This window comes from Glossina fuscipes, unplaced genomic scaffold (genome assembly GCF_014805625.2).
Source record: "Glossina fuscipes isolate IAEA_lab_2018 unplaced genomic scaffold, Yale_Gfus_2 115, whole genome shotgun sequence".
NCBI lineage: Eukaryota > Metazoa > Arthropoda > Insecta > Diptera > Glossinidae > Glossina > Glossina fuscipes.
This window is the reverse complement of record NW_023998458.1, coordinates 1,630,715-1,643,124: the sequence shown is the minus strand read 5'-3', so window position 1 is coordinate 1,643,124 and position 12,410 is coordinate 1,630,715. Positions and strand designations below refer to the sequence as shown.

The window sequence follows — 12,410 nt, the reverse complement described above, 5'->3', positions numbered from 1 at the left end:
TTTTCTGATTGCACTCAACATTTTTTGCTGAGCTTAATCCGACTGTCTGTCTGTCTACATATATCTGTTTGCAACATACAATCAGGTCCCAAAATTTAAAGGAAATTTAATACATTTTTTGACCCACGCACAAGCGCATCCAGACAACTTTTAGTCGCACTTCATATATAAAGCCTTATTTTAACAAAGTCGTTATATAAAAAAAAACTCCAAATTTTCAAATCCCCCATATAACCGCTTCCACGGCCAGTAAGCCTCTGTATGACAAGAAGGTGTAATTTTTTTATAGTTCATAGTGAAAATTGGTGTATCATCGTATTTTTAACAAAGAAATTCAGTGTAAAAAATTTAGACAACACAGGTCTACTTTTTAGATTTTACTTCTTTTATAGGGGATCCCATGAAAAGTATTGCTTTACATGGAAAGTAGACTTAATTTACGCTATGTTATTGTGGAACTAAAAAATTGTACTAGGCAAACTGATGTATGGGTATCTACAGATCGGCCTTGCCCGACTATACTATTTGTATTTGTTTTTCTTTTATACAATCAAAAGGGTGTTTTACCCAAGTTAACGTGAAGGGCGTTACGCGAGGACAGGGCGCCACTTACGTGAAGAGCGGTCATGGTTGATTTTTATTTTATATTCTTTATGGTTCACGCAATCCAAAAGTTTCCTTCTTTCCATGGAAGCTAAGTATTTTTCTTTAAGACGCACGTATGAAATTATAAAAACTTTCCCCTGTCGCACATTAATAGATAAAAAGCGTCATACCACTTTGGAAAAAGTATACATATGAAAAAATATATATAAACTTCTAGTGATACTATTGGACTTTATACTAATCTTATTACGCAATTATGTACTTTAAACTCGTGCATATTAAGTTGCAAGTTGGAGTTAATAAAAGTGTTTTGAACGAGTAAAGCGATCAGCAACACAGTGACAGTCACTGGTGGTGGATATCACTGCCAAAAGTTGTGGAAATATTCATTTCGTCAAAACGTTTGCAACAAACTAGAAGGAAGTTTTCTTTTTTTATTTTTTTATTCATTCGTTACGCCCACGAAATTCAGCTGCAATACAAAGATAAACAAATTAAGTCATTTTTAACCCTTAAAAACGAAATCTTATGCTAAACATGACATGACCTTCGCTTTTGTAAAATGCGAAAGCAGAGAAAAAGTAACGGGGAACAGAATCCATGTATGAACAAACAAGTAAGAGGAGAAAAGGACAACAGAGCACAGTACAGAAACACAACACACATGGAGGCGTTGTGAATCCAGGCTAAGAATACCGGACCACTAAATCAACACAAACATACAAAAGCTTAGCAACCAATGCCAGTAAACAAACACTACACTGCAGTCGATATGTGTACGACTTACGGCCCTTGCATTCGGTAGCCTCCAAGCATTGTTCGGAGATGTTCGATCGATACAGCGAAAGGCTGAGGTACATTGGCGTAATGGGGACTATGTACTTCTTACGCATAGACACATGTAAGGCAGCTGTTCTATCCCTCGGGTGCGTTCTGGAATTGCCAGCATATCGCATTCGTGGTTTTTAAATCACACTTACCAGTAGCGATGTTTCCACTTTTAAGTCAAACCTACAAACACACTACTTCTTCCTTCCATCTCTCCCGCCTATCTAGAAATTTTCTTAATAACTGTCCTGTTGCCTGAATGGCTTGTCATATAGAAAAATGAGAAAAAATTTTGATACCATTTAAATAATTCAATAATGATATGTCATATATATATATATGTATATACATAGGGTGTATGTGAAAGTCTGACAGTTATAATTTATATTGACTGACTTTTATGAAACTTAAAATTTTTAGAAGAGCGCTTTAGTTTATACCACCTAATCAAGCAAAAATGGCAAAAAATTGGCCTACGCCTACACCACGCCTACTCATTGTCATAGAGTATGGTAAATTCATTTTCTCTTTTTTTTCAAGTTAAAGTGACGGGTATAAAAGATTCGTTCACAGCCTATTATAACTTCATTAGTATTTTAATTAAGCACAACAACAAAGACAAGTTTATAATAAGTAGCAACTTTCACTTAAATTACTTTTATGTGTGGCGTATAACTAAATATGTTTATTGTTTATATTGCGCTCACTGCACTTGGGCGCCACATACTTAAGCTTTACGTGTAATTGTGAAATGCACCAACAACATACGGATATTAAAATGAAATTGAATGTCGTTTTTCTTCGCTCGTGAAGTCCTTGCATTATAAAGTAATAGAAATTATTGCATGTATTGGGTCTGTATGTTCGATGCAGCATCCTTACCTGCATGTAAAAATGTATGTACGTGTGCGTTAATAACTTGTGAACACACACACACACAATGCTTTTAAATTGTTTTTTCTTCTTCTTATTTTCCTCTGTTAGGTGTTGTTGTGCTTTACATTTTTTTCTGGTTTGCAACTAACTAACTTCGTACTCAATTAAATATGTATTTTATAAATTGTGCGTGTGTGTGTGTGTGTGTGTGGGTGTGTGTACGTGTACATGACTTTTGTTTTTCCTCACAACCACCACAATTGAATTTTCCGCAATTTAATTTAGTTTAAAGGTTATTTTTGAGATGGTGAAAATCAATGAATATACAAAAGTAGACCAACATCAAGCCATACGCCTGATAATGAAATTAGTTAAAAGTTACACTTATCAGCATATATCCACAAACATATACATATATATATATATATATATATATATATATATATATATATTTATATGTGCATAAATATACACTTATAAAGTAGTTTAAATATATACATATGTGTATTCGTGTGCGACAATTCGTATGAATTTTTCTTTTCGTAGACTGTTCTGTTCTATTGTACATACATAAGTTGCATGGCATCTATCAATTTTGTGTCAACAAAACTAAACTGTAGTGTCAGAGATGAGTTTCCTTTATGCGTCTTTCTTTCTGTACTTTTTTAATTTCCTTATTTCACTCGAAATGAATAATAACAATATCAAATACAAATACAAATATAGAAATAAAGACGATATCCTCTTTCAAAACATAACACACATACAGACAAGCGGCCAAACTTAAATGTTCTATATGTACATACTTTATGCATATACATATACATACACATACAGACACACATATATATACCGAATACGCGTCAATTTGAGTGTTCTCAACTTCTAATCACTATCTTGCACGAAAATTTAAGCAAGAGAGATCTATGGTCCCAAATGAATACCGCTTTTATTCGCAGCGAAGCAGACACACAGATGTGTATGTTCGAAGACCAAATTGCATAAATTAAATTTGGAATTTTCGCCGCACCCATCATATTCTCCAAATTTAGGCTCTAATAATTACTATGTGCTTTCAAATCTCAAAATAATGCTCAAGGGAAAGACATTTGCAGCAAACTTAAGCATATTTTGGGGTCTCGACAGATCGTCCTATAACATATCGGAAGTTATCAAAACGTTTGCGAAGCTGATTGGACTGATTGTATAACTTTTGAAGCAAGCTGATGACTAGGTTGATATTGATTGATAGTTTTCCCGGGACTTATTGATCGAATGATTTTAAATTGTATTTGCCTTATTATCACACAAAAGTGCATACATAATTCATTAATTCCATTTATACATAAGAAAGTTGCCGCCGATTTAATAAAATAATAATCTACTCACCTAACAATTTGATATTTGCAATTTTTTAAACTAATCGGATCGGCACTAATTATCAACTAGTAATAAGAGAGGACGTAACCAAATATTATTCGCAAAGAGCTTACGAGCAAAGCTGACGACTTTTATTGCAAAATCCTCTCTAGGATCTAGAAACTCGATCTTTTAACATCAGTGGCTTCATTTATGATGATTAATAGCATAGTAGTTTTGTTTTTTTTTTTTTGCATTAGGTGGAAAAGTATCGATAGCCAAAGCGCTAGACTTTGACCTATAAAAACCACCTTTGCTTCTAGTCTTCATCCTTGGCGCCTAACCTTTCTCAAGCATATATTTATAACTTGGACGGGGTGGGTTGAGGCAATTAAAGCATTTATTCACATAATATGAGATTAGCATAAATTAAAAGAAATAAATGTCTCCGGCGTAAGGTTACGCAAGCAGACGTGATCCAGTGCTAATGCTAGATGCTAAGCATCTAATGAAAATATCAAAACTAACAAAAATCAAGTCGTCAGAGACGCGTCCTTTACGAGAATCCTGATAAAATATCAATGTTATTATACAGTTCTAATCCATTTAATTATGTACATGTGCGTACATGTACTCTTGATTGATTTTACACATTATTTCAAATTAATTTAATCAGATGTCAGCTTAAAAATAGCAATAACGAATATTTGATTACATATCAATAAGTATAAAATATTTACATGCTAGCATAAACACACAGACGCATACGCACACGCATACGCATATGCACATACACGTGCATATAGAGAATGCGCTGTCATGCGAAACAAAGCTTTGCATAAATCAAATAATCATTTGGAGAAAAAATATTGAGATATTGAGATTTTTGTCTTTTGTTTTTTTTTTTTTTAAATTTAACTCATTTTTACAGTAAAATCATTTTCCACATGTGCGTAAGCGAAATGTAAGCTATCTAAATGAAGTTTGTAGACCGCGTCGGTATGACAAAAGCTGATACGTTACGCCAAACATTATCTAGAAACGTAAATCTCTCAATATTTTTTCCCCAAATCAATATATATGATAAATTTAGTAAAATCCTTTCACCACAGCCATGCGGTGATGATATATAGAGTCGCCTGATAAGAAACTACTTGAATGCTTGACTGTTCATTTGGAGTATATTCGTGCATAGGGTATATACGTTGGCACATGCCCTCATCCTACAATATGAAATTGTGTTTATAACTAACGTGATACATAATTTAACATATGTAAGGAGGCAGGTGTTGCATACAAACACATACACACATACACACACAGACACAGCACAGGCACTAACACTGGTAGCAAACACACGTACGGATACGTTGACAAAGTCAAACGACATTTTTTTTACAAGCTCACAGAAAAATATTGAATATTAAAATACTTACTTTAAACGTCACAACGGCTTATAATGTTTTGTTTTTTTCACTTTTTTTTTTTTAGTATTTCAACGCAAGTTTTTTTTCTACATTTTTTATTAAATCAATTAATATTATAGTAATAATTATTTATAAATTATTACATAAACTTGATAATCGGCTATTATAATAATAACATAAAAGCTATCACATTTTACAAAGTTTATTCACACACACATACGTACGTAAGTACTGACCGAGACGCACAAGACGTGTACGCTTGTGTTAGCGCATTTCATCTTCTCTTTATTTATTTATAATAAACAAACTCTAGTGCGTATTTTCTTAGAAAAAAAAAAAAAATATACAAAATACACGCGTTTACATAGGCGTCCAAACAAAATGCATGCAACACGAACGCTAGGCGCGTAACAAATGAAACGCGAAAATTCTATTTTTGTTTAAGCACACGATTTAGCTTAGACACGGCCCGACAGAGGCATTCTCTAAATGCAACGAACCGAATATCAAGGAAGCTGAGAGTAAAACAGGATGAGAAACAGTCAAGTCAAAGAAAACAAATAAACAACAAAACTGTGGGACAGGAAGGCAATCAGTGTAATACGAATTATGCAGTCGGTTAGAGGGATATCCTCATAAAAGCTTTTTATAGTTTTGTTAGACGAAAACCATATATATATATGTATGAATGTATGTATGTATATAAGTTACTGTATACACCTAACTCCTGTTTTACATGTTAGCTTGGTTTCTTAGCAAACCGTGCACAAAAAAAAATCGGATAAAAAATACATGCGAAATATGATAAATTTGGTGACGTGGAAAATCGCGTAATAAGAAATAACTCTAAATGTTTTCCCAAAAAACCGTCCAAAAAAAGTAATAACAAAATTTAATCGAAAAACAAATTAATATTAATGTATAGTGAGAAATCAATCTATAAGTACAACATATGTAAATTTAAATTATTCATACCGTGCACTTTTAACATTACTTACTGGACCGAAAACGCTATCATCAACACATTTGTCAGATATGTTAGACATCAATATCGGATTTGATTCCTACGAACTGAGAAATAAATACTGAATAAAAAAATGCTATGTTCAAGTTCAACTATGACGAGATAAAGAAACGGACGTTGCCCGCAGTTGTGGCAAGACATTAACACATGTGTGCGCATAAACCGTATTCCTCCAATTACACTTTGTTGCTGTATACGTATGTTTCCTTATGACCCTGCCAGCATTAGAGTAAAAAATAAAAAATTTTTTATTGAGATTCGCGATAGAACAAAAAATTCGTGTAAAAATTTATATTGGTTCTTATTGGTGAATCGTGTTATTTCATGTTATCTGATGGAAAAGACTCTGTAAAAAAAGAGTTTGGTGTATATAAATCACGCAGGATATACACTTATATGTTATAATATTGAAACAATATGAATGCGCATTTCAGTGAATCGTTGTGCAAGCGTTTGCGTGTGTGTGTATGTTTACAATTGCTGTTCAACAATGACACAATGCCCAACATGAATATATATATAATAATAAATGCACATACATACTCGTGCTCGCAAACACATTCATACAAATGTTTTCATTGTCAAGTCATAACAGAGCAGAAAGCAAGCAACGTTCAAGTTTCATTCATCCACTTCTCCGCGATAATTAGTTCGAAATAATTAATTTCCAAAAGACAACTAGCATACTTTTGGAAAGTATTGTTTTTTTTTTGTGTTTTTTTCCACCACTTATTCCCATTAACAGAAAGTACGACGTCTTTTCTGTTACTTCTTCTCATTAACAGATAAGAGAGTTGTTTAGTAGTTGTTTATGTAGAGCGACACTCATTCAGTCCTTGCTGCAACTCTCTTGAGCAGGAATGAATTGAGTATATATAGAAGAGTAATAGTAAACAAAAGAGTATAAACACTCAGTGTTGAGTTTTCAAATGCAAGCTAGAAAAGTACGAGCAGTCAACCAACGTTCAGTGTTTCTCAATTGAATTCGAGCTTCGAGCAAAAGAAATTGTCCTTTGATAAGAATTAAATTAAGATTAAATGCTATTGAAAAATCGGCGAAAGCAGTTTGTCAAATGCAAATACAAGTTCATGTGACAGTTGATTTTTTAAAAGTGCAAGCAAGTTTACTTCTTGACAGTGAATTTTCTTTGCCATAAATCAAAAATTTTATTAATTTTTCACCATCGAATTTTTAATTGATTGGAGTCGAACTTAAAAATTGCTTTAAACGATTTTTTAACTCAGACAAAGTTATCCGAATTAATGTTGCCCTTGATGTTGACCAAGCACGCGTGAAGCATGTTTGTACGTTTCAAAGGAACATTAGATCGTCGTATAGCGCGACTTCATGTAAGAGGTATTCCTAGAACACGCTAAGAAGGGCTCGTATAACATTATAAAAGCGTGAGACGCATCTTGCAATTCATATACGAGCCACCATTCTAGTGCTCGAACACCCTCGGAGCGTGAAGGGTACGTTTTGCACAATCCGTGCATTGTCAGAGACATCGCGACATGAAGCGTTCACGGCAGGTTCCGGACGTAAAGTACCTAGAGACATCTGTACTTGAAAATGCTTACATATGCATCCCCGTTAGAGAAAAACTTTTCAACATCAGTAAATAATTTTAGCTTAAAATTTACAAACTTGTAGCCGGTTTGAAGCAACTCGCCCATTGGGTTCACTTCGGAAAATTTGAGAAAAAATTTGTTATTCTAAACAAAATTTTAAGGCAATAATCACGCTGCTATCAATAATGTTAACAAAAAGCAAACGAGCGAGCAAAAGTTGAACAGAGGGTAGAAAAATTCACTGAAAAATCAAGGTCAAGTTGACCATCTTTCTCGGTCGCGTTCATTGTACTCAACTGATAAACGAAATTATTCGAGTGTTGTAAAGTCGATGGAGGCGTTGAACATTAGAACGATTTGAAATGACACATAAAGAATTTTCATTTGGCATATAAGAATTCATCTAACTTTTTGGTCCCGGAATGTTATCATCATTAAAATTTATTTAATCCAAATGAATAAATCATCAGGACTTCAATGTATAATGAGCATTAGCAATCAACACCAACCCTAGAATATATTTTTAAAATGTTCGCAATCTTTACAAGCCTTCTTAGTATTCACATTAAGCAGACTTTAGTTTCCATTTGCTCCCCGCACATGTAATGTCTCAGCTTGCCACCTGGTATCTGCTTTGCGTGAATATCGTCAGTATAAGTAAATGTTGAATGTATAAAAGTATTAGGTACGAATGCAGCCAAAAATATTTGAATTTATGTAATAAAATTTAGAATTCTTCTCCTATATTTATGTAGTATGCAAGTTTTCAAGGTTTGAAAAACCTTGATATATATTTTGTGGATTTTATATAGGAGAAGAATTATAAAATATAAATTCGCTTTAATTTATATAGGAAGCATCTGGACAACCTATAAATGCCATAAACATAAAAACACAAGGTCACTTTTATCTATAAATCGTCCTGTATTTATGTCCATTTACCTAACAACAAAATTTTTGGCATCTTTTAATGAATGCATTCCTTTGTGGGTCGCTGCATCGATTTCATATAAACGAAGCAAAAAAAAAAAAAATTAAAACTAGGTTAACGGCGCAACAATTGTTAGTGTGATATTCTTTGTTCATGTATGTTTTGATGAAGGAGGCATACATGGATGCATACATGGATGCATGCATGCATATACACGTATATGCTTCTACAACGGACCTCCACCCACGGGCAAGTGGGGGGAGAGCGATGCGATTACCAAAAACGATAACTGCTGTCTTAACGGAAATTATGTGATTTTATAATCGATGCAGACAGCAATGGACAGGTGGGACACATGCACTCAAACACATACACCTTTATCAACTATTAACAATACTTGTAAGGACATTTGGAAATAGAAAACATACGAATAAGGAGAGAGCATTAGAGGCACTGTTGAATAATCTGCAAAACGTGCTTTATTTTATTTTCACTCAAAATACCTGAAATTTGAGTGAAAGAGAGAACAGAGAAATGAGGCAAAAAAATCAATCGGCAAAAACGATTTTTTTACACCCGTGCTTATAAGACGAGTGTTTGCGGTACTGATGCTGAGCAGAGTTAATAATTAAATTGTGGAGAAGATACACATTATTTCTCAATAAAAGTCAAGCCAATTATATTAATGCAGTCTGTCTTCTTTAAGTTGTGTTCCCTTTCGAAGTAACATAATTGTAAAAACAACAAGTAAGAAAGTTATATGCGGCGGGACCGAATCTCGCATACCCACCACGGTGTTTTTTGTATTCTACTCTCCAACTTCTTTTATTCGATACCCATATCACTACTATTATGAAGAAAAAAGTGATCGCGGTGCCTTCCATAGTCATGTTAAGAGTAACTCATTTCAACAGTTCACAAAATAGTTGTAAACATTCGGTCTATTTTTCCTTATGATAAATAAGCATAGAACCTCAAAAAAGTAACGAAAAGTGAAGAATTTAATCACTTGTAACTTTGTGTGGACATGGCGGATAAGGAATAGAGTACTTCGTAAAGTAAATATGGAAAATATCAGCCTTCTAACTTGTGTTGTTTCTGAGGAACGAGCGAAAAATTCAACCATTTTCGTTAGAAAAAACTGAGCTGAGTCCAGTTTGCCCTCCACTGTGCGCTTCTGCCCCGACCTATTTAGCCCATTTTCAATATCAACCTGTGTGTAGGAACATCCAATGTTTCTATCGAATTTGAAGTCAATATCTTAATTTTTGCGACCAGGAGAGTGCCAGCAACACACACCACACAGGCGGACAGACATGGGCGAATCAACTCAGAATTTCACGCCGATCAAGAATATATATGCTTTATAGCATCACTGAGGGTGTTACATATATTTTGGAAAAAAAACACAATGCGTATACCCCCAGTTTACAGTGGTGGGTAAAAAAAAACGCATATGGTAGCAGAATATTATCAAGAAAGTCTTAAATAAATTAATTTTAAAAAATTTGGACTTAAACTACTTTTCAGACAAGACTCGTTAGTACCCAACTATAGTGTACGATATATGAGACTGTAGGCCAGCAGACTATCCCCTTCGATTGTTGACTTTTTGGACTTCAACCCTTTCGATTGTCAATAGAAGACTACTTTAAAGGCAATGTTTCCCCTTAATAAAATAATTTGGCCTTCACTGTGCTATTGGTAAAGACAGACACCCAACAGGCTGCTACCGCTGCCCACTCCCGCCTCTCTCCCTATTTCTTTACAACATCGCTTACAGGGAACATCCCTTCAATAATTGGTCATATTAAAATTGGAGAGTTTACTCTAGTGTAGATCCGCTTATGGACAGTTTATGACCATTCTCTACATTTAATTTAATAATTGGCTTCTTATTTCAATTTTCGTACAACTAGGAACCCCAAACCACGATCGTATATGTGAAGTGATATGAACACATCTAAAAAGTTCCATGTTGAAACATTGAATATATCTGAGGTATATTTTAAGGTTTGCAACTTTGTAATCAAGCGCCTGTTCCTTAGGCCCTTAGTACAATTGTGCAATTGGAAAGTGTACCTAAAGTTTTATTTAATTAAGCCCATATAGGAAACTTTATATAACATGATTTTTCAAAAAAAAAAACGGGGCAAAATTATTGCATACTTTTAAGCACACAATTTAAATCAATTTTGTTATCGCCTTTAAAGCGCATCAGTATGTATATCATCAGCATGGTGTTATTTGATATGATTTTCTTTGAAAATATTTCACTTTTGATTTTCGCGCTTTTGCTTTACGCCGCTTATACGTAAAAGGAGAAAAACCTTTAATAAATTTGTCCTCATTTTTTATGTTCTTCTTAACTCTTAACGTAACTATCTATTTGCTTATGTCTCTCGTTCTCTTGCCCACTTAAAAAAATAGAATTGATTCTCTAGAGATAAAAAGACATTTTTAAATATTTTGTTTATAGACTTTTTCACGTACATACATACAACTGAAAAACTGTTGACCATGACAATGTTTAGGCATTTGTACGTTCAAGAGTAGAGTCCTTTTTAATAGTCTCGTCGTTTTCTTCGTTTTTTTTTTTTTTTTTCTTGATACATTTGCCCTCGTCCTTCGTTTTTACTAAGATTCTGGGGATTTGTTTGCTTTTTCATGAAAATGAATTTTTTTTCTTTTGAAAGAATAAAAATTTAATTAACAACATTTTAGACTTTAGCTGGTGCGGTACGTTTACATATGACACTAGAGGATCGTAACAAAATAATGAAAAACTAATAATGTGGTAACACTTTCTCGACCTGAGTGAACTCTCGATAGCAGATCCTCTCGGCCGACGGCTTTATTTTCATTCAGGCGGTCGTGCGGAATTTCTGCGCTACTTTTATGCGCAAATGACTATCTATAACCACAACAAATGACTGTCGGCACCAAAAAGACTATTAATAGGCGACTGGTCGCTGAAGTGTTGAGAATTTGTCGTGCTTTTACGAATAACAATTGCATGAAATGTTATAATAATTTTTGGGTTGTCATCTGTGCCGCCTTAAACTTTCACTTTCTAGTTCCGCCAACATTACTTTGCATCCAAATAATTTCGACCTGGTGATAAGCAAACTTGAAATATCTTCGAACCGTTCAAAGTTAAAGTGCGATTTTCAAAGCGAATAAAGGCAAAAGTTGTGTTAATTTTCTCTCTAGTAGAGCCACCTATGAGAAGAAATTGGACAGCACAGTAAAAATAATTCTGCTAAGATACCTCCACTCTAGTTAATCAGTGCGATCAAAAGCCTTATTTGGCAGAGACAATTCTCTCACGTCAACCCAAAGCAGGCAGGTGAGCTGCTCTCTTTCTCTCTCTGAGAAAGAGTTTCTTTTCGAAAAGTGCTCAAGTCGAGCGCATTTTCTGATCGGTGATATCATAAACAAAAAAAAAACGATTATTGCAACGATATAGTAATGTGAACTACCAGATGTTAAACATATTTTCAGTCTTTCGATATTTTCGCTTTTGCAGAGACGAAGCAAACGGACTGGACCGTCTGGAGAGTCTGCAAGCTAATCATGGCGAGAATTGCGACAATTACACATAAGATCGCTTTTATTACGTTAGTCCTTGAAGAGACGAAAACTATTGTTTTAGAAGCTACACATGTAGGTATTGCCACAGGTCACTTGACACTTATGGTCACCTTCTATTCTTATTACGCTGACTTTCAAAAAACGCAACATTTCCAAATTAAATTTGGAAGGTGTACTTGACGATTACATGGAA

General features: G+C 34.1%; 1 protein-coding gene across 5 annotated transcripts in view; it reads left to right on the top strand.

Annotated features, from left to right (window-relative positions):
- The window catches only part of LOC119640137 (TATA element modulatory factor), a 40,973-nt gene that overhangs the window by 27,326 nt on the left and 1,237 nt on the right, over positions 1-12,410 (top strand). The gene's annotated exons all lie outside the window — the stretch shown is intronic.